The sequence below is a fragment of the Manis javanica genome, chromosome 4 (genome assembly GCF_040802235.1).
Source record: "Manis javanica isolate MJ-LG chromosome 4, MJ_LKY, whole genome shotgun sequence".
NCBI classification, from domain to species: Eukaryota; Metazoa; Chordata; class Mammalia; order Pholidota; family Manidae; genus Manis; species Manis javanica.
The window spans coordinates 79,810,695-79,833,396 of NC_133159.1; the positions used below are offsets into that span (position 1 = coordinate 79,810,695).

Consider the following 22,702-nt stretch of genomic DNA (forward strand, 5'->3'; position numbering starts at 1 on the left):
GTGGCCCACTCCCGGAGGGGGGGAAACTTACCTAAAGGCCAGAGAGGAGTGGTGAGTGTGATGAGCCAGCGCCGGAAAAAGAGGACGAGGGCAAGCTGCTGCTGGTGTCGGGGGGAAGACGGGGCCCAGTTGGGGTGTCCCGTCTCCCGGGTTTCGGCACCAATGAAAGGAAAGGAGCGACACATAGCAGCAATTCACTGGAGAGTTCTGCTTTATTAGGGAAAGGTGCTGGGTTATATAGTAAGGGGCATGAATTGATTGAGGTGTCACTTCTACGGGGCTGGTGGCTGTTGGCTAGGTGCTGGGATTGGGAGGGGAGTGAGAGGTGATTGGGCTTCAGGTGGCTTCGGCGGGAACCGAGGACCCCCCCCCCCCAAAGAGAAGCCGGAAGTTTGCCATCTTACTGGTGGGGGCCCTTCACCTACCACCTCTCTGCAGAGGGTAATAATGCAGCTGGGAATGGAAGAATGAGCAAGGGGTCGATGGGGGCTTCTAGGTTAGGGAGGTGATGATTTGGGGACCACACTTTGTTTAGTGCCTGGAGCGAGAGCTGGAAGAGGAGAGAGATGAGGCTGGTGAGGAAGGTAGGGAACAGGCCTATGAATCATGATGAAGACATTGGACATTTTAATGAAAGCAGTGAGGCAAGAGACCTCAATTCTATCTGGCTTGTGATAGAATCTGGACTAAGCGTGGGAGAGAGAAACCCTTTGAACCCTGCAGTGACTGGTCATAATAGAAGGTGTTTTTTAAGAACTCTGGAGGCAGAACAAGTCAGGGCTTCTATGCCAGGGATAATAACTAACCCTGGCACTTGATGCAAGTCACCAAATGAACTTTTGCCCTTGGACATGGTTCAGTTCTAGATACTGGGGCCAGCGAAGTCTTGTGCATCCCACTGCTCTGTGCTTTATTCCCTGCTACAGGTTGCACTAAATGACATCATCATGGGTTCATGCTGTCAGTAGCACACTGCAGAGAAGGGCACAATCCTTGAAAGCCAAATGTGATATCCTGTGCGGTTTTTGTTTGTTTTTCTAAATGGGACTATCTTCTTGTATGTTACTGTTATGAAAGTAATATCTGTTGCTTATAAAAAAAAGTTAACCATCCCAGAAGTGTATACAATAGAAAGTGGAATTTCCTGCCTCCTCTTATAGCCCCATTTCCCTAAGAAAATCATTATCTTTCCAGACTGTGGGTAAACTTGTAACATTTCTAGAATATCTCACCTGGCTTTAGTGCATTTGCATATCCTCAGGGGTGGAGAGAAATCATCTCCATATCAATGGGTAATTACCTGGGCAACCGAGGGCGAATCTGAGCCTAAGAGTTTAAGGGGAGGGGCTGGCTGGCTGGCTTGCTTCCTTCTGGAGCAGGGAAGAAAGACGGTGCTGGACTGCAGTTTGTAAGCAATAAACAGGTTTTAAACTTTATTTCTACCCTTAATTTCAGTTTTCAGAGGTATTTTGCCCCGGGATTTCCTTTCCCTGGACTTACACAGACTTAAAAGAAATATGTATATACGTGTGTCCAAACATTTTCTGTTGCAGTATCACAAGTAAAAACAGTCTCACCTACTTAAAATGTCCTCTAGTCCTTTCTGTAAGTCCCCATGAGGGTGCCTCACATGTCCATAAGCCTGTCTGTCAGTCATGGCTCCAAATAGCAACCTCTCTGTTCCCCTTCCCCCATACTTCTAGTGTATCTGCTGCTCACAGAAGCTTGGTGAAGTTCACAGAAGACAAACACCAGAGTTCTATGCTCTGGGTGCTGTTGCCAAGGTTTCCAATTCTTGGTTGGCAGAGTTGGGACGCTGAGCTTCAGGCATAGGTGGGGAAAGGACCATCTGCTCACTGCGTGCCAACCTTCCTTTGTTATCAGGGTCCCTGAGGCTGTTCTGCTTAGATCCTGAGTCTTGAGACATCTCTTCTGAATGGTTCCATTAGCTTCTGCTGGTAATGCCTTTTGTAGGGGCCTCAAATTCAGTCTGGGAATCAAGTGGAAGGGGAGACACTCTTCTCTCTCATTGTTCTTCTCCCTTTTCGTTGCTTCTGCCCACCCTCACAAAGAACTTTCTATATGTCCTATGTCTTCTAAGAGTTTATGTTAATTTGCAGAAGCTCTTTATATGACTATTGACCTTTTTATGTGTATTGAAAATATTTGTATCAGTTTATCTTTAATATTCTTAGTCTCATCCTTTGTCCTTAAGAAGGTTCAAAATTTAGTCAAAGCCACCTGATTTTTCCTTTATTACTTCTGTGTTTCTTTTCTGCTTATAAAGATTCTTCCTAACCAAGATTACATAATATTCTTTTCTAGTAATATGGAAGTTGTATATTTAAGTTAAATGCTTTCATTTATCTGGAATTTGTTCTTGTGAATTTTGTGTGGAAAGTGGAATTTCTTTAAAATTTCCCATAGAGTTGGGGGTGTAGAAACTAAAAATTAAGAGAAGAAATGAACTGGGTGACTGCTGGTTCTTGGATGCCCTGAGTAGGGGAAGTGTGTTGGCCAAAAACACAGAATACTGACTCCTGGGAGCTTGGAGTTCCATTTGCTTCCTACTGAGAATGACTCTCAAACCATGTGTCTTTAGAGCCAGCCTTTCCCATGTGATTTTAGTCCAGACTTTGGAGGTCCAGAGAGAGGTGTTTAGGGTTGCATTTTGTTGCACGTGGGGGCAAGCTGAAGGATCACTGTGGACCATAAGGATTGAATTTCAGAGAGGGCTGGAACTGTCCTGTCCACCCTGGTGGAGTGGGCAAGTATACATGAGTTCTGAGCTGCCCTAAGAATCTAAGATACGCTATGCCTCCTGAAGGTCAAATGATGGTACCTCAGCTTGGCACTTGTTGGGGCCTCAAAATATTTATTTGTCGAATTGTTAGAAAGCCGTTAAGAAGTAGGGATGCCCATAACGATAATGGTCAAAATAGGAGAACTTTAATGCCAGTTTCTGTATAGGGGGATGACATCCCTCCATTTATTCATTCATTTATTCATTCAGCAAATAGTTGAGTGCCTATTCTGTACCAGGCATTAAGTATGTCATTTTCAAATACCAACCAATTCTCTGATTCTCAAGCACCAACTGAGTGTCCTACGATTCAACTCAATTCTGACACTAACTGTCAGGACTCCACAAGTGAAGAGTTCAGTCCCACAAGACTGCCCCACTTTAGATGCCAGCTGCAGATGGGGTCTCCAGGGTACCCACACTTCTGAGTACAAGACTAGGGATTCCCATTATTGCCCTACCCCTCAGGTTTGATAATTTGCTAGAATGTCACACAGAATTTAGGAACTTATACTTATGACCACAGTTTGTTATAAAGGATATAAATGAACAGCCAGATGAAGAGGTACATAGAATGAAGTCTGGAAAGTTCTGAAGTGCAGGAGCTTTTCTCCTGGTGGAATTGGTGTGCACCATGCTCCCAGCATGTGATTGTATTCAACAGGCTGGAAGCTCCTAGAACCCTGCTGTTTAGAGTATTTATTTGGGGTTTCATTACATAGGCACAACTGATTAATTCATTGGCCATTGGTGATTGAACCTAATGTGCAGCCCTTCTCCCCTCTTTGGAGGTTGAGGGTGGGGCTGAAAGTTCTAATCCTCTAATCATATGGTTGTTTCTGGTGAACAGCCCCCATTATGAAGTTATCTAGGGCCCAACCACTAGTCACCTCATTAAAATCAGTTCAACTATGGTCAGAAAGAAGTTTTTTATGAATAAAAAAAGACATCCTATCACTCAGGAAATTCCAAGGCTCTCAGGAACTCCGTGCCAGGAACTGGGAACAAAGGCCAAATATGTATGTATTTTATTATACCACAATAAGATCTACGCCCTTGTGGTGCTTGCAGTCTTGTGGGAGAAAAAACACAATAAAAATAGACATAATAAATGATATATGTTAGAAGATGATAAATACTATGGGGAAAAAAAGGCAGAGCAGAGTAAGGATCATCAGGGGTGCAAATGGTACAATTTTAAATGTGTTTCAGGTGAGAACTGATTTAGTTTTAGACCAGAACTAGGTACTGTGGCTGGTGCTGAATAGAATCATTAAAAGAGGGGACCCAGAGGGCACAAAAAGAAATAAAGCATATGGTTTAAACAAATTTCCTTGCTTCATTCTTCTTCTAATAATGAGTTAAATTCCATTTTGGCTGTTTAGTGTTAAACATTAGTATTTACTATTAGGGTAATTGTGAACCTGGTTCACAATTTGTGCTGACATTACCTTTGTCATCTAATACTAAACAACCAAAATAGAACTTAACTTGTTATTAGAAGAAGAATTTGTTTCTGTAATTTGTGGTCAAGGAAGTCTTAGAAACTGAGAAGCTAAAGACAAAGGACACCAATTTCTTCCAGGTCTGAATTTTATTTCAGATCTCGATTTAAAGGAGCTTGTTCTCAAGGAACTGATGTCCTAGTAAGTTCTGTGAAGAGTCTTGACTTGTATATAAATAATGGTTATATACAATAGTGTGAAGAGTGCCTGAGTTGAGTGTTCCAGAAGGCAGACCCCTTGCAGAAGTAACCTCAATTTCTTCACCTGTAAACGAGGGATAATACCTTCATCATGGTATGAGGAAGAGTAAATTACATGAAATGAAGCGAGGTAACAGGTAACATATGGGTGTTAAGAGAAACAGGCTTGGATTCTAATCCTAGCTCTGTCTCTCAATAGCTGTTCCAGCTTGGTAGATCATTCAATCTCCTAGAGCTTGGGTGGCCTTGTCTAAAAAGGTAGGGATAAGAATAACTACTTCACAGGATTATGTTGAAAGCTTTTGACTCATTATAGGAACTTGATGAATGTTAGCAGCCCTCCCATTCCCACTGTGTGTTGTCAGCCTTCTCTGTCTGCTGCGGGTGGGTTAGGGAGTCACAGCCCTTGCCACGTGATTATTACAGCTTGCAGAAGTCAGAGTTTATAAACTGAGAGGACAGTTTGAGATGGAAAGACCAGCCCAACCTGTCTGACATATAGTCTCTGAGAGAAACCATCCTGGGGCACATAAAATCTTTGGTATGGCTGTTAAGATGAAGGGCAGCCCAGCTGTGTGGATGTGTATAAATACTGATTTCCTGAAATTCACTCTTGCCATTTGGTGTCTGAAAACCTGTTGTCTGTTACCAAGTATTGTTCCTGAGCTGAGGGCACTTGTGAAACATAGGGGCCCCCACCTTCTGATTCTAGCCTTCATGGCATTAGTATAAATATGCTAGGGGGACATCTTTAGTCAGAAGGACACACAAGACCATTAAGTAGACTTTTCATTATAATTTTTACTTACACTAAATGTAAATTCTTGACTGTAAGATCAAGAAACAGCTGTGTCTTCTGTAAGGGAACAAACTTATGTATCATAGGAAAGAATATGGGGACTGGGGTCAATAGAGCTGGGTGAATCCCAACTCTTTTACTTACCAGTTTTATGATCTTGCATCTCTCTGAGCCCCAGCTTAATCATCTTAATAAAAGTTGGGAGAGTAATATTTAGAATTAAATGATATGAATTTCTTGTATGTGAAAGTGCCTGACATGTATTTCCTTACTTTTGGCAAAATAGCTATAAAATGACACAAACATAATTTTGAAGACTACTTATAGTTTTACTTTAATTAAAATAAACCAAGTCCTACATCTTAAATCTTAAAGTTCTCTCAAGATTTCAGGTATCTTTATTCCAGATCAAAATGGATGGTGGCAGTGCCAGCTGGGCCAGTCCCAAACTCCTGTCCACAGGCATCACAGACCCCTTGGCCTCTGCACCAAGGTGTATGGGTGCTTGGTTGGGTCTCACTAAAGCCAACCACTCAACTCCTCATGTTAATGAATTATAATGACTTTATTACTTTATTTAGTTCTGTAAGTAGAATAATATTCTTGATAGCCCTCTCTTCAAGATTTAATCATATTATTGAAAGTTGATACAAATGATCAACTCTATAAATGCACTGTTAATTTTAAATATTTTTGATACTTGTGTTGTAACATCTCCTTCAATTAATGAGATCAGGTTGATGTTCCTTAGAGTTTTTAGATTATTGATTACATACTCACAAATGTCATTAGATCACACATGCAAATGACATTTAAATGTTTATGTCCTAGAAACCCAAGTTGACATAAGAAAGCTAAATATTTGAGTTAGTTTTCCTGTAGCTGTTTTAATTGGAATCATCTCCTAATAGCTGAACATGATTCACTTCTACTTTTTTCCTCTAAATCTTGGTGTCCTGCCAGATAGTCAATGAAGTTTAGTCCTAAAAAACACCAGTCAGGATTTAGTCAGCAAAAAGGCAATCCTCCTAAGCATAAGCCAAAAAAATTATCTGGGGAGTGTTCAGGAAGTAAATGTGCCAGTTTAGAGGCTGGTAACTGGGTGGCTGTAGAGTTGAGCTATCAGCACATTGGCTGGGGTGGAGGAGGCTGCTAAAAGTAAGGACCAGCCTCTTATACAGCCTCTCTCTTGGTCATTTCAGACCTGCTTATCTGAGTAGCTGCTTGGTATATGGAGTCAGAAAAAAAGCTCTAGACATGGATCTTATCCTCTTGGTAGAATGTGAACCAAACTGTTACTGACCATAGCATTGTGCAGCTTTGGGAGAGGTGTGATTTTTGCTGTGGAAGAGGATGGGAAGATGGGACAGGCTCTGAAGGTTCATAGGGTCTGGGTCCTGGGTGGGCATGGGTGGGGAGCACCAAGGTAGGGTGAACATCACTTAGTCTTCTGTGCTGTCAGCCAGCATCAGTTGGCATGGATTTCTTACCAGGCTCAGAATCACTAGGATACAAATGGCAATTTCTGCAGAAATCCAGCTCAATTGATAAGGCAGTTCCAAGAAATGAGTGGGCTTATCAATGTGTTCATTACCACTGGCTGCAGGAAACTAGGCTGCATTAATCAGGGCAGGTTGCATTCTCTGAGATGATATAATTGGCATTCCAGGGGTAAGTATCCAACATGGCCTGCACCCAAATTCCCCCTGGGCCTTTGTTAACCAAATGAACACAGCTTCTGTCCTGTCAGGAGCTCCTGCAGCCCCAACTATACTTAGAGTGGGGCTGCTCCAGGCTCCAGCCACCAGCACAACCTGTGTCCACCAGAATCCAGAAGTATGTTAGTAGGCCTCGCTATCATGCTTCCACAGCCAGCACCCCTCTTTGCCCTGGGTTTTGGGCTACAAAAGGTCCAAGGCAAACAGTCCTGGAGCACTCAGGCTCCACCTCAGCAGCCTCTCTTCCCAGGAGACTGTCTCTTTCAGAGCCAATTTTGAACTTTGCAGCCCCTGGGCAACAGAAGGTTACTGGAGGATTACCAAAGGATTAGGGGGCTATGCTGAGTAGTGTGTATGGGTATTTCTGCCCAGTGATTTTTCTGAAACAGATCTGATCACACCACCTCTCTATGGCTCCGTGTCTCTTACAGCCATATTTGGAAAAAGTGTCCTCCATTTCTGGCTCAAACATAGCCAGTAAAGGGAGTGATTATTAAAGTGCAGATTTCTGGGTCCACTCCTGACCTGTTGAATCTGAATTCTGGGTGCCGGTTTCAGTACCCACAGTTAAAACAAGCTCCCCCACTGATTATCATGTATGCTAAAATTTGAGAACCAAAGCACATTACAGGATAAAGCCAAACCACTTACTTAAGAGTACAAGGCCCAGCAGGATGCGGATCTGCCCATCTCTATCTTTTCATCCCCACTGGAAGCATTTGTCCACCCCGTACCCCTGCCTCTAGCCAGATTGATGCCACTGACAAAATTAGGGTCTTGCTTACAACACCTTCTCTCCCATTTCCCCCCCTTTATTCTTATTCTTTTAACAGTGAGCTCAGTCTGCATCTCCTTTGCACGCCTCCTCTACTTAGCTCCTAATGGTCCTCACGTTGAACCATGACGTCTGGGTCCTTGTATTACTCCCTAGTGGACTATAGGCTCTGGGAGAATGTGGAATGTGTCTTGTTCCTGGTTTCCCAGTGTTTCCTGACCCTTAGTAGAGTCTCAGAAACAGTGGAAATTGGTCAAATTTTCAAGTTAGAGGCACTGGAGCCTTGGGTCTAGTCAGGTTGAGTATATCTTCTTAACAAAACCCAAGTAGTGGCTGTGGTATTTATTTTAAATTTATTTGAAGTCTCCTAAAGACAACCAAGGGATTAATAAAGAAGAGAGAAACCCAGACAGTGGGATTAACCACGTACACTCTAGTAGAGATTGTTAGGCGTGATGTACACAACAGACTACAAATGGAGGCACGGTCATGGTGTGGCTCTGTCCTGACTGTAAAACCACACTCACAGACCTGGGGCTGGGCTGGTGGAAATGCTGGGTAGGCGGGCTATGGCGGGGAGTCGGGGCGCCCAGGGGCTGAGACCAAGATAGGTTCTAGCCCAGGACCTCTGAGGAGAAAGGAGTCAGAGGTCTGGGTCAGCACTGGCAGGCGTGCCGAGGTCAGCACATCTAAGATAAAACAACCTCACCACGTCCTGGAGGGAATGTGGCAGGGGCCACGCACACCACCACTACCAAGAGTCAGGAACCGGACAGACGCCGGGCCGAAAACCACCGGGAGTTTGGAAGAGGCGGGCTACCATGGTTCTCCAAGCTCTTGGGACAATGTGGCAGGCCTCCGCGGTGAGGTTTTACAGTGAAGGCCTTGTTCTGGGTGGACTGAAAAGTAGTTGTGGGCTCTGTGAGTGTGTTCATGGAACATGACATTTATGGCAGGTTGAGCGTCTGGGCCCAGTGGTCAGGAAACCCTTGATAACATTCTTAACAGCCTACCCACTCTCTCTCCCTCTTAAACAACAGACATTTATTTCTCATGATTTGGGACACTGGAGGTCTAAGATTAGGGTGCTAGCATGGTAGGGTTTTGGTGAGAGCCCCCTTCTGGGTTACAGACTTCTGACTTCTCGTTGTGTCCTCACATGGCTGAGAGCAGAGGGAGAGAGGAAGCAAGCTCTCTTGTTCCAGCCGCCTCTCTATGACTCTGCTAATGACCGTGGCTTTTGCAGTTTTAGAAAAGGTCACCATCCCTCTTTCTGTTCTGCCAACCACAAATTGCCCTTCTTCATCTCTTGCCCCCCAAATGCAGTCAGATCATGAAATGATGGGCCTGTGAGTTTGCATGTTTCTAACTTCCCTAACACTTTACAGCCCTGAGCCTTTTTCCTTCTGGAGATAGAAGGATGCAGGTCCCTAAACACCTTTACCTCAGCCAGCCATTATCTGCCTTAGCCTGACAGGAAGCTCGTGCCCAGGCTCCTGGCATAAACTGAGTCTACTCCCAGAGCCTCAGGGGGCGTCAGCTCCAGAGTGTTTATTCTAAATGTCTCACCACTCATGCTGCTTTTGCTTTTTACAGTCCTTTTGTCTTATTTTTGGTTTGTCCAGTAGCTACCATTCTTTTCACTTCATCAAAAAGTTGAATGAAAGAAGCAACGTTGGTTCATCGTATCTCCTGTGGAACCATGCTATCGGGGAGTACTGTGAAGGCCAATTGCCTGTAGGTCCCCCAGCCTCTATCCTGGGCCCTGGGGCTCCCTGCTTGGCTATGTACATGACCCTGGATGTGTGCCTGCCTCCAGGTGGTGTACGGCCACCCCAGTCTCTCTGCACAGTTTTATCATTGTTTCAAATCCCTTCTCCATTCTATCCTGCTGTTCCTTATTAGTCTTTTAGGCACTGTAAAATATTCCATTCCTTCCTTCCAGCTCTTTGGTAGTAGTTGTAGAAATACAGTGTTTTCTGGAAGAAGGTCTGACAAGCATATGCATGCAGTTTTGGCTTTGCTTGATACCAGTCTGTTTCTGGGCTGTTCCTTTAATTAAAAGGGGAGAAGGTGCGAGCGTGGGCTGAAGGCAGGACTAGGGCCGTCAAGACTTGAACATGATGCTGGCTCTGACATTACATCTCTCTCTGATTTTGTGCAAGTTCCTTAACTCTTCTCTTTTTTAATTCTTTTAATGAAAAGTCCAGGCTGTTTCTTGGGGACAGACCAAATACTGTTAAAAATGCTAGTTATTGAAAACATCTTCTTAGATCCCTTCTCAACTCCATAGCTGTGTCCTTTGGCAAATTCCAAATTTCTTTCCACAAGGTAGAGGTTTAAATACCCTAGCTTCCCTTTGCCTGAGCACTTTCAGATAGCTGGCCTGTTTTTCATGGAATTAGGAATATCAGGCATGGACATTCATTAATGGTAGCTAACTCCTGAGCAAATTCAAGTAGAATGTAGTTATGAGAGCTGAGGCCTGTGGCCAAAGATGTATATGTGTGTGCATCCCTGCGGTGGACCCTGTGCTGTGTAATGTCACATCTGATCTTGATCCCTGGTGAGTAGTTGGTTGGATTTGGGGCTAACATGCTTTAGGAGCTGTTCGTAGCCTTGCTAGGAACTGGATGACTCTATGGACTTCAAGTCCTGCTTGATAAACAAGTCTCTTTACCTGGTCCATCTGAACAGCCCAGCTGGTTTTCAGGTCCAGTGATCTTGCTTCCTGTATTGCCTAGAGAACAGTTCTGAAGGACTAATAAAGAGTGGGCTGCTGAGCTTGTGGCAGCTCACCCCAGGCTTGCAGGAAGGATTCTGGGTACCCCTGAGGACACCCACAATTCTACACAAGGGTTTCCAGGCTTGCTTTGTTGAGGAACGTTGACCTCCTAAACAGCTGGGGGAGGGTGTGTACTTCTCCACCTGGGATGGAGAGCAGTTTACTTCACTTCTAAGGCAAGCTCCTTTCTCTGGGGCTGGCCCAGGGCCAGTTGCTGCCAGTGAACAGAGCTTAGGGGCCTGTTATGGTACTGGGTTTAGACTAGAAGGGCTTATTTTTGGCTGTTGGATGAATCAAAAATATTTCTCTTAAATTACTTAAGTGAACCAAGCTAGGCTGCTGTAACCAAGATGCACACTAATTTGAGCCACCTAATGGTATGGAGGGAGTGTGCTGCATTGCTAGGCAGCTCTGTTACACACATACCCTCATGGACTCAGAGTCTATCTTGTGGCTCTGCCATCCAGAGTCCTTGAGGTTGTTCCCATGGTTGAAGCTGGGTTACTACGCAACCAAATTCCAGAAGACAGAGTGGGGGATGAGAGCATGGAGGGGCAATCCTGTTTCAATCATGCACACAGCATTTCTACTCTGTTCTGGCAGAGTGAAGTTAATGACAAAGCCATGCTTTATTATGAGGTTTGAGGAATGCAGTTCCTGCCTGGGCAACCATGTACCAGGTCATTGCTCTGTTGTTATGGAAGAACAGGAGAATGGATTTTGTGGTATAGCTAGCAGATTCCCCACACACTGTCCTTTATCTCTATCTATCTATCTATCTATCTATCTATCTATCTATCTATCTATCTATCTATCTACCATCTGTCTATCATCTATCTATATCTATTGATCATCTATGTTAACTGTCTCATTTATTTATATTTATTCAATTTATTTAAACAAAAACAGAAACAATTCACCCATTTCTCCTACCATTCTTTATCCTCCACCTCTGGCAACTACCATCTGTTCTCTGTATCTATGAGCTTGGTTTTTGTTTATTTGTTTATAGATTCCACATATAAGAGAAATCACACAGTATTTGTCTTTCTTTGTGTGACTTCTTTCACTTAGCATAATGCCCTTGAAGTCCATCCATGTTGTTGCAAATAGCAAGATTTAATTCTTTTTTATGGCTGAAAAATATTCCATCATACATACAATTCCTTTATCCAGTCATTCACTGGTGGGAACTTAGGTTGTTTCTGTATCTTGGATATTGCAAATACTGTTGCAGCCAACATGGGGATGCAGATATCTTTCTGAGTTAGTGTTTTCATTTTCTTTGGGTTCAATACCCAGAAGTGAAATTTCTGGATCATATGGTAGTTCCAGTTTTAATTTTTTGAGTAACTGCCTATTGTTTTCCATTGTGGCTGTACCCACTTACATTCCTACCAACAGTACAAAAGTTTCCCATTTCCCCACATCCTCACTAACACTTGGCATTTCTTTTCTTTTTGATAATAGCCATTCTAATAGGTGTGGGTGGTAGCTCATTGTGGTTTTGATTTGCATTTCCCCAACAATTAATGATGTAGAGCATCTTTTCATGTACCAGTTGGCTATCTGTATGTCTTCTTTGGAAAATGTCTATTCATATCTTCCACCTATTCTATTATTGTATTATTTGTTTCTGCTGTTGAATTGTATGAGTTCTTTGTATATTTTGGATATTACTCCTTTACCAGGTATATGATTTACAAATACTTTCTTCTATTCAGTATGTTTCCTTTTCATTTTGCTGATGGTTTTCTTTGCTGTGTGGAAGTGTTTTTCATTTGATATAGTCCTACTTGCTTATTTTTGCTTTTGTTGCTTTTGCTTTTGATATCAGATTTTAAAAAATCATTGTCAGGACTTATGCAAAAGAGCTTACTGCCTATGTTTCTTCTAGGAGTCTTATGGTTTCAGGTCTCATATTTAGGTCTTTAATCCATTCTGAGTTAAATTTTGTGTATGGTGTAAGGTTATGGTCCAGTTTCATTCTTTTCCATGTGGCTATCCAATTTTCCCAATATTGTTTATTGAAGAGACGATCCTTTCCTCATTATATTTCTTGGCTCCTTTGTTATAAATTAATTAACCATATCTGTGGGTTTATTTCTGGGCTTCCTATTTCTGGTGCATTGATCTATGTGTCCATTTTTATGCCAATTCATACTGTTTTGGTTACTATAGCTTTGTAATATAGTTTGAAACCAGGCAGTGTGATGCCACAGGCTTTATTCTTCTTTCTAAAGATTTCTTTGGTTATTCAGGGTCTTTTATGGTTCCATAAAAATTTTAGGATTGTTTGTTCTATTTCTGTGAAAAATGTCATTGGGATTTTGATGAGGATTGCATTAACTCTGCAAATTTCTTTGGGTAGTATGGAAGTTTTACTGATACTAATTTTTCCAATCCATGAGTACAGAATATCTTTCCATTTATTTGTGTCTTCTTCAGTATCTTTCATATTTTATCATAGTTTTCAAGATATAGGTCTTTCACCTCTTTGGTTAAATTTATTTATAGATATTTTATTCTTTTTGATGTAATGGTAACTGCAATTGTTTTCTTAATTTCTCTTTCTGATAGTTCATTATTAGTGTATTGAAATACAGAAAATTTTTGTGTATTTTTACCTGCAATTTTACTGAATTTATTTATTAGTTCTAACACTTTTTTTAATGGTATCTTTAGTTTCTCTTTATAATATGATATGTGCAAAAAATGACATTTTTACTTCTTCCTTCCCAATTTGGATGCCTTTATATCTTTTTCTTTTCTAATTGCTCTGTCTAGGACCTCCAATATTGTGTTGAATAAATGTGGTAAGAGTGGTCATCCTTGTCTAGTTCCTGATCTTAGAGAAAAAACTTCTAGCTTATTACCATTGAGTATGATGTGAGCTGTGGGCTTGTCATATACAGCCCTTATCATGTTGAGGTACATTACTTCACCTGTTTTGTTGAGAGGTTTTTTTTTATCATAAATGAATGTTGAATTTTGACAAATCCTTTTTCTGCATCTATTGAGATGATTATACAATTTTTATTCTTCATTTTGTTAATGTCATGTTGACTGATTGGTGAATATTGAACCATCCTTGCATCCCTGGAATAAATTCCACTGCATCATAGTGTATGATTCTTTTTATGTATTGTTGGATTCATTTTGCTAATATTTTGTTGAAGATTTTTGCACTCATGTTCATCATTGGTCCATAATTTTATTTTGTTGTGGCATCCTTGTTTGATTTTGGTATCAGGGTAATGCTAGCCTCATAAAATAAATTTGGAAGAGGATCCTCCTCTTCTATTTTTTTTCAAAGATTTTGAGGAGGACTGTCATTAATTCTTTTTAGAATGTTTAGTAGAATTCACCAATGAAGCCATTCTGGTCAGGGAATTTTGTTTGTTGGAAGGTTTTTGATTAATGATGCAATCTCCTTACTAGTTATAGGTCTGTTCAGATTTTCTATTTCATCATGAAATAGTCTTGGTTGGTTGTATGTTTCTAGGAATTTATCCATTTCTTCTAAGCTGCCCAGTTTGTTGGCCTATAACTATTCATAGTGGTCTCTTATGATCCTTTGTATTTCTGTGGTATTAGTTCTATTATCCCTTTCAATTCTGATCTTATTTATCTGAGTCCTCTCTCTTTTTTTCTTGGTGAGTCTAACTGAAGATTTGTCAATTTTGTTTTTCCAAGGAACCAGCTCTTAGTTACACTGATCATCTCTATAGTCTTTTAATCTTTACTTCATTTATTTCTCATCTAATCTTTGTTATTCCTTTTCTTCTACTAACTTTAGGTTTTGTTTGTTCTTCTTTTTCTAGTTCTTTGAGGTGTAAAGTTAGGTTGTTTGAGACTTTTGCTGTTTCTTGAAGTAGGTAGTTATTGCTAAGAACTTCCCTCTTGGAACTTCTCTTCTCGCCTCCTATACGTTTGGTATGTTCCATTTCCATTTCCATTTGTTGGAAAGTAATTTTTGATTTCTCTTTTAATTTCTTTGACTCATTAGTTTGGTATCATGTCATTTAACCTCCACATATTTGTGGATTTTCCAGTGTTCTTCTTATAATTAATTTCTAGTTTCATACCATGTGGTCAGAAAAGACACTTGCTAGGGTTTCAATTTCTTTAATTTATTAAGACTTATTTTGTGGCCTAACATATGACCTTTCTTTAAAAATGTTCCATGGGCACTGCAGAAGAATGTATATTATGTTGCCTTTGGATAGAATTTTCAGTAAATATTTATTAAATCCATCTGGTCTAATGTGTCTTCAGGTCAATATTATCTTACTGATTTTCTGTCTGGATGATCTATTTATTGATGTCAGTGGGGCATTGAAGTCCCTTACTGTTATTGCATTGCTGTCTATTTTTCCTTGTAAGTTTGTTAATATTTGCTTTATATATTTAGTGTTGGGGTTTGGTGCATAAGTATTTACAAATATTATATTCTTATTGGATTGATCCATTTATGTAAGTCATTCTTTGTCTTTTATTACAGGCTTGGTTTAATATTTTTGTCTGATATTACAGATATCCCATAACTATTCCAGCTTTCTCTTGGTTTCCATTTGCATGAAATATATTTTTCCATCTCTTCACTTTCAGGCTGTGTGTGCTCTTACATCTAAAGTGAGTCTCTTGTAGGCAGTATATAGATAGGTCTTGTTTATTTTATCCACTCAGCCACTCTGTGTCTTTTGATTGGAGAATTTAGTTCATTTACATTTAAAGTAATTATTGATATGTATGTACTTATTATACTTTTGTCAATTTTTTTCTATTTTTGTAGTTACTCTTTGTTTCTTTCTTCTTCTCTTGCTCCCTTTGTGATTTGATGACTTTCTTTAGTGGTATTCATATATTTCTTTCTTTCTCTTTTGAGTACTTACTATAGGTTTTGCTTTGTGGTTACCATGAGGCTTCCATATTACAACTTATATCTATTACATTCTATTTTAAGTTGATAACAACTTTTTGATCCCATTGTAAAAGTTAACATCATTACTACCCACCCCCCACCACCATGTTCTATGTTTTGAATGTCACATTTTACACCTTTTTATCTTGTATATCACTTAATTATTATAATCATAGTTTTTTGTACTACTTTTATCTTTTAACCTTCATACTAGCTTTATAAGTGATTAATCCACTACCTTTACTATATATTTGCATTTCCAGTGAGACTTATTCTTTCAAGAACAAGTGTTCTTGTTACTAATTAGCACCCTTTCTTTTCAGCTTAAAGAAGTACTTTTAATGTTTCTTATAAAGTTGGCTTAGTAGTGATGAACTTCTTTAAGTTTTTGCTTGTCTGGAAACCTCTTTATCCCTTCTTCACTTCTGAATGGCAATTTTGCTAGGTAGAGTATTCTTGCTTGGAAGTTTTTTTTTCTTTCAACACTTTGAACACATGGTGGTGCTACTCCCTTCTGGCCTGAAAGTTTCTGTTGAAAGATATGCTGATAGTTTTATGGAGTTCCCTTATACAAACAAGTAATTTTTCTCTTACTGATTTTAATATTTCTTCTTGTCTTTAACTTTTGACATTTTAATTATAATGTATCTTAGTGAGGGTCTCTTTGGGTTCTTTGTACCTGTCAGTGTCCCAAAAGGGATGATCTTAGCACTCGATTCAGGCTGACTGGAAGCCAGACTCTCAGACATCACCTTTCAAAGTATGCAAATAAATACAGTACTGTGGGACCACAAGTGTAAGCCCCTATGACCATCCAGGTGATCTAGAGGTGTCTCCTGGGTGGCAGTCACAAAAATTGGGCCCCTGGATAAGTATATAAGCTATTTTATGGGTGAAGCCAGTGAGCAAGGCAGAGGGAGAGCATCAAGATGGTGTCTGCAGCCTATGTTCCTTAGAGCAGGTCTGTAGGTCACTAAATGTATGTGAGACCTGCAGCCTACCCCTCAAATCAAAGTTCTAGAACAAGCAAAGAGGCCTCCTTCACAGAAAGAAAGAGAGATGTTCCTCAATCACTGTCTATGCAGTGCCATAGGGATGGTAGTTTGCCAGAACCACTCTTTGAGTGCCACAGTCCCATGGAATTCAGGAATGCAAGTCTTCTTGCCCACCAGAGTGAGGCAATCAAGGGGTGTGCCCCAGAAGGGAGCCAAAAAATCTGGTGTACATGAAATGAGGTCCTTGGACATGAATAAAGCTCCCCTCCAGGAGACACTAGCAGTCTAGAGCATGGCAGAAGGTGAGTGCAAAGATAGTATCCATCCTCCAAGGTCTCTGGAAAGGATCACAGTCAACCCCTAGATGTGTGTTTAATTAGAAGCCTGCCCCTCAGTCTGCAGTCAGGATGATTAATAGGCCTCCTTCACCAAAAGACTGAGCTCCTGGGCCTGTTTTCTCTTTCCGTGTCCTGGGGATGATGGCTGTTTAAGAACTCTTTTTCTGTTGTTTACAGTCCTGTGAGACCCATGAGAATAAGCAACAGTGGCCACAGAGCCAGGTGAGGTGTCCCCTGGCAACAGTTGCAAATATTGAGGTGTCAGACAGGGTATGCCTTCCTTTCTGGGCGACACCAATATTACAGTCCCATGGGCCCAGGTAAACAAGCTTCCCTGCCCACTCTCTGTCCCAGGAGAGTGTTCCTGCTGGCTCCTAGATGTGTGTGTTAAATTAGATGTCTGCCCCTCAGACCAACAAGCTTTCATATAAGCTGGTGAGCCTCGTCCATTTTAAGTCTAGTCATGATCAGCTGCCTCTAAGCCAGACCCTGAGGCAGGTGAGTGTGACCACTTGAGCCCTTAAATTGGTGTTTCAGGTCACTACAGTTTTAGTCTCAGGAATGTGAGTCCTATTGGTTTTCAGAAACAGATATCTTGGGGGCTACCCTCTCAAGGGTATGTTTCAAAAGTGTATGTCAAACTGATGTGGGGTTTGAACCCTTTGCTTTTCATGGAGAAGCTGTGCATTTTGAGTTCCCTCCTGATTTGGGGTTGCCAAGTTGGGGTCGGGATTTATGGTGAGATTGTGTCCCAGCCTCTCTTACCTCTTTTGATGTGTTTTTCTTCTCACTTGTCCAATGTGTAGTCGTCTCTCAGCCAGGCTTTAGGGTTTTTAAGAGGAAATTGTTCTATATATCACTATAGACTCACTGTGTATGTGGGAGGAGGTGTATTTAAGACCTTCCTTCTACATTACTGACCTATATAATCTTCCAAAGACTAAGCTGTTCCAAACTGAATGACACCAAAGAAAGACATATTGGTTAAATCTAACATGTGATTCTGAACTGGATCCTTTGCTATAAAGGACAGGATTATTAGGATAGTCCTTGAAACTGGAATGGGGTCTGAGAATTATATGGTAGTGATGTAACTGATAATTTACTGATGTTAACAGTCATCCTGTGATCATGTAGGAGAAAGGATTTGTAAGACCTATATAAACCCTGCAGGGGTAATGAAGCATCAGGTTGGTAGCTTTTTCTTAAATGGTTAAAAAAAAATTCTTTCTGCTACACTTGTAACTTTTCTGTAAATTTGTGATTATTTCATAATTTTAAAACTGTTAAGTAAAAATGACTTTTTATTTTTTTTAAAAGAGTAGTTTGATCTATTTGTATTTTATTTTTATGTATGGTATGAGACATAACTAACTTAATTTTTTGAATTTTCATGTAGACAGTCTGTTAATGCTGAATACAAATTTTAAAAGTGAAACTTTGGGGTAAAGATTCTAGGAAGAGGGAAGGGAATGATTAAAGACCAGGAGACAGGAAAATACAGGCTTTTTAGGGGATTGGTTTGGCTAGAATAAAGCACATGTATAGGAATGGACAAAGAATAAAGCTGGAAGGGTAAACTGAGAACAGATCATGGAAGGTATTTAATGCCAAAATGACAGTTTATCCATAATTCTTAGGGTCATGAGAATCATTGAAGACTTGAGTAAGTGAATGATCCTCTGGGTGGACTTCCTTGCATCCCCTACATCCTGCTTGTCAGGGCTTCCTCTGGGCTCCTGTAATTCATTCATTCATATTCTTTATCTCCCTCTCCTTGTTTCCCCCTCTCTCCTCTATCTTATAGTCTGTTCAGGCTGCTATAATAGAATACCACACACTGGATGGCTTATAAACAACAGGGATTTATTTCTCACAGTTCTGGAAGGTTAAAGTCCAAGGTCAAAGTGCTGGCAGATTTGATATACAGGGAGGATTCACTTCCTTGTTCATCAATGGCTGTCTTTTTGCTGTAACCACACAGGGCAGAAGGGGCAAGGGAGCTCTCTGGGGTCTCTTTTACAAGGGCACTAATCCCATTCATGAGGGGTCCACCCTCATGACCTAATACTGCCCAAAGTTTCTACCTCCAAATGCCACCACAGTGAGAGTTGGATTTCATCAAAAGAATTTTGGGGTCACATAAACATTCAGTCTATTGCACCCTCTCCCTACTGTGGTGACCTGATCTCTTTCTGAGACAGATTCCCAGCCAGAGTGGTGGTGGGTTTTTTTTCTTGTATCCTGGTGATTAGCACATGCCTGGTAAAATATAGCTGCTCAGTAATGATTACTGAACAGAATTCCAGAGCTTAATTTTAAGAAGCAAATGTAGTATCAGTGGAGGTGAGAGAGGACAGGCCAGCCTAGTTAGGAGCTGGGACATTGTCTTGGCAAGAAGGAGTAAGGTAGCAAAGAAAGGACAGTGATAAAAGCAAAACAAGAGGGGCAGGAATGACCTAGTGATGTGGGAAGCTGCATCTTGGCACCTGGTCACATGTGGAGGGTGAAGGAAGAGGTGGAGGAGGATTCTGAAATTTTGAGCCTTAGGACTGGGAGAAAAGTCATGTCTGTAGTAGAAATAGGAAAACTAATCTGTTCAGAATCTCAGAGAGTAATAACATTAAGATAACAGAAAGTGCAAGGTTGCCTTATAATTGATTAGCATTCTGTAGTTCTAGAAACTCATGTCCTTATAGTGGCAAATACCAGTGGTTAGTCCAAAAAAGGGAAACCTTCTCCAAAATGGGGACTAAAAGTAAATGTGAACTTCATAGATCTTCCTTGACATTTTTGCCCAAGAGCCCAAATTTAAAAATCAATCAACATACAGACCATGCTATTTTGTTTCTATAGAGCTTGTTAGACAGTTAGCTGAGGAAACAAACATGAATGTTTAGAGCCAGGACTTCAGACAGCTGCTGGTTTAGGCAGGAATTGATGCTATGCCCATAAACTGTCTTGTCTGAGATGTGAATGTGGGGCAGATAGAACCCCAGGCTCTGCTACCCATTCCTGGAGGCTGGCTGCTGTTGATTGTTATCACTAAAGATCAGCTTGTGTGCTGGGGCATCAGTCAGGATTGGAAATCTAAAATCATATTTTCTGAGCTTGAAAATCATTTCCAATCTCCACCCTTAGACTTATCATTGACCATCTGCTGTCCCACTAAATTGGAGTTATTTGAAGTCCCTACTAAAAAACAGGAAAGGAGACAAGTGGTTTGCAGGTCCCTCAAAGACACTCAGAGCTGCTTCTGTGTCATTCTAACAGTAACTCTGCACACTCACTAGAATACCACTCACTAGAACAGGGGTGGGCACAGTATGGCCTGAGGGCCCAATCCAACCTTATGCATCCCACTAGGTACCCTCCACAGCTGCTTCTGTGCTGTGACAGCCCAGCTGAGTGTTGTGGCCAGAAGCTGTACGACCTGCAAGTTGAAAACATTTGCTATCCAGCCCTTTACAGAAAGTTCGCTGATCCATGTTAATACTGTGAAGACAGAGGTTGTCTTACTCACTGCTTTCTTCCCAGAACACTGAATGTTTTTCATCCCTTTCTGACTTGAGTTTCCTCTGTCTTTTCTTTCTCCTTTGCTTCTCCAGTAGCTGTGAAGGAACACCTTGGTGGTCGGTTCATCCAAGACCAAAGAGATTACAGAGCTCTGATGGAAAAGACCACCACCACTGCTCTGCTGCATGCCTGCAATGCTGTTTGACCTGGCACTATCTCTGCAGGGCTTTGTGGATGAAATGGGCCTCCTGAAACTCAGCACAACCCAAGACTATGGCTTTTGGCCGCAGTAAGCTGTGGTCCCTTTTGGAAGTTACTAACATACAAAACCAAGAGCATGACTAGTTTGGGCAAAGCTTGACCCATGAGACATACCCATGTGAGCCTGGGTATCAGGCCCATGCTCAGGAAGCTGAGTGTGTGTTGCAGCCAGCTTTGGGGAAGGCTCTGAGGAGAGGACCTTCTGGGAGTCCTTCTACCATGTGCCTCAGTTCTTAAAGTGATCCATCAAGCTAGCAAACTGCTAAATAATGACCCTCATGATGGCCTAGGTTCAAATGTCAACTTCTTGGTTTCCATGGAGTTCCACATTGGACCATGGTGGCACAGAGCAAGCTGCCCCATGGCTCACCCCACTTTTCTTCCCCTCTTGTCTTCCAAAAGGGCCTCATTGGCCTTGTGTAGAAATGAGCCTGCATGATCAAGGACCACCTCTGACCCCAGAAAAATGCCCACACAAACTCTGGAAGCAGAAATCAGAGCATTTCAGCAGGGAATTCCTGGGTTCTGGGTCTGGTGGGCATGTCTCCCCAGAGATGGGAGTGAAGTAACCAGGGAGGAGGAACAGACTGGAGTTTTCAGGGAAGCCTGGGTGGCCGGCCAAACAATTTAATCTTTCTGGGACTTGGTTTCCTTTTCCATTTAAACAATGCAAAATAGAAAAATCATATAAGGGCTTTGTATCTGAGTACAGAGATATTTTCTAATTCTACAAGCCTGTGATTCTACAAATCTGAAATTTCTAGTACCTAAGCTTTCCCTATCTTGATAACCACCTTGGACAAAATATGGTGGCAGTTCTTCTCTATGAACATCAAGAGTCACAAACTTAACTGCAGGAGACCGGATGAGGCACTGAATTACAACCCAGAGGAGACGCAGTCCCCTAAAGCTTGGACTTCTGATGCTTGGAACAGCTCTCCCCTGGGGGTGACTTTGCCAAACATCCTGGGAAAACCTTCCTTTCTCCATAAGCTCCCCAGTCCTGCTGGTGTAGAACTTCCTCCTCCTTGGCTGTGGTACAAGTGCCCAGGCTGTCTGGAGATTCTTCCAAGCCAGAACTTGCTAACTGTTGTCTGCCTCACCTTCCCGTCCCTTTAGGAGAGCCACAGGAGCAGACACAAACAAAGCTCTGCAGGAGCTTTTCACTCAAAGTAAAAGAGATTCTCTTTTGATTGTGGCTATTCCAAAATCTTGAGCCTTCCAAAGAAGAGCTGGAAGCTTATAAAATCTGGCAGCAAGTCATATTCCAGGAACATGTCCGAGTGGTCTTCTTTCTGAATTGACTCTCTCCATTTTCTCCTCCCCTTCTTTGTAAATCTCCTTTATTAAAACCAGGGAGGTCTTTCACTAGGGTAACATGTTCTAAGGAGATTTGGGCCAGATTTCCAATTGGAATATTCCCCAAACCCAAGCCAAGTGCGGGCATGCCTCCTCTTTCTTGATTTTTTTCCACTTACGTTTTGTGACTCATGTCTTAAAAAGCACAGTATCCCTGTTGCCTCATATGCCCCTTGCTACCACCTTTAGCTTTTTGAGGTAATCATTTTCTTGGACCTCCTTCTTTCTGCACATGTTTTTGCTGTTTTTTTTTTTTTTTATAGTTCTCAGTTCAGCAAGTATTTAGTGAGGGCTTTTTGTGTGTCATGAGCTGGGGAAAATGACAGAGAGACACAGACTTTGCCACTGGAGAACTTAGGTGTACTGGAGACAGACCACTAAACCGAGCTTTTTCCTAAAGGCAGGGTTTGAGTTTGCCAGACCTGACTCTTCCCAGTCCATGATGCCTTTATAAACCCTCACGACCGACCACGACTGAGTGCTTATCCCCTCTCCTGTGTTTTCTTCCCTGTGATGCTGTAGTTGCTCATTTAAATTATAAAACTAGCCAGAAAAGAACAGCATGATGTAAGTACCAACAGTACAGCTCTGGGCTTTCCCAAACTCTACTCTAACCCTAGCTAGAATCATTTTATGTTTTTGGTCATTAGTAGATTTTAAAAAAAAGTCAAAACCAGGTTAAGCTCTGAGACTACCAGAAAATAGTTTTGTAATCTCTACAGTT

At 41.5% G+C, this 22,702-nt stretch overlaps 1 long non-coding RNA gene across 1 annotated transcript in view; it reads left to right on the forward strand.

Moving 5' to 3' along the window:
- LOC108396986 (uncharacterized) overlaps nucleotides 1-22,084 on the forward strand; it is a 30,374-nt gene extending 8,290 nt beyond the window's left edge. The window contains exon 3 of the long non-coding RNA XR_001853080.3: nucleotides 20,451-22,084. This is a non-coding gene — a long non-coding RNA (uncharacterized lncRNA). The remainder of the gene's footprint in view (nucleotides 1-20,450) is intronic.
- The last annotated feature ends 618 nt before the right edge of the window (nucleotides 22,085-22,702 follow it).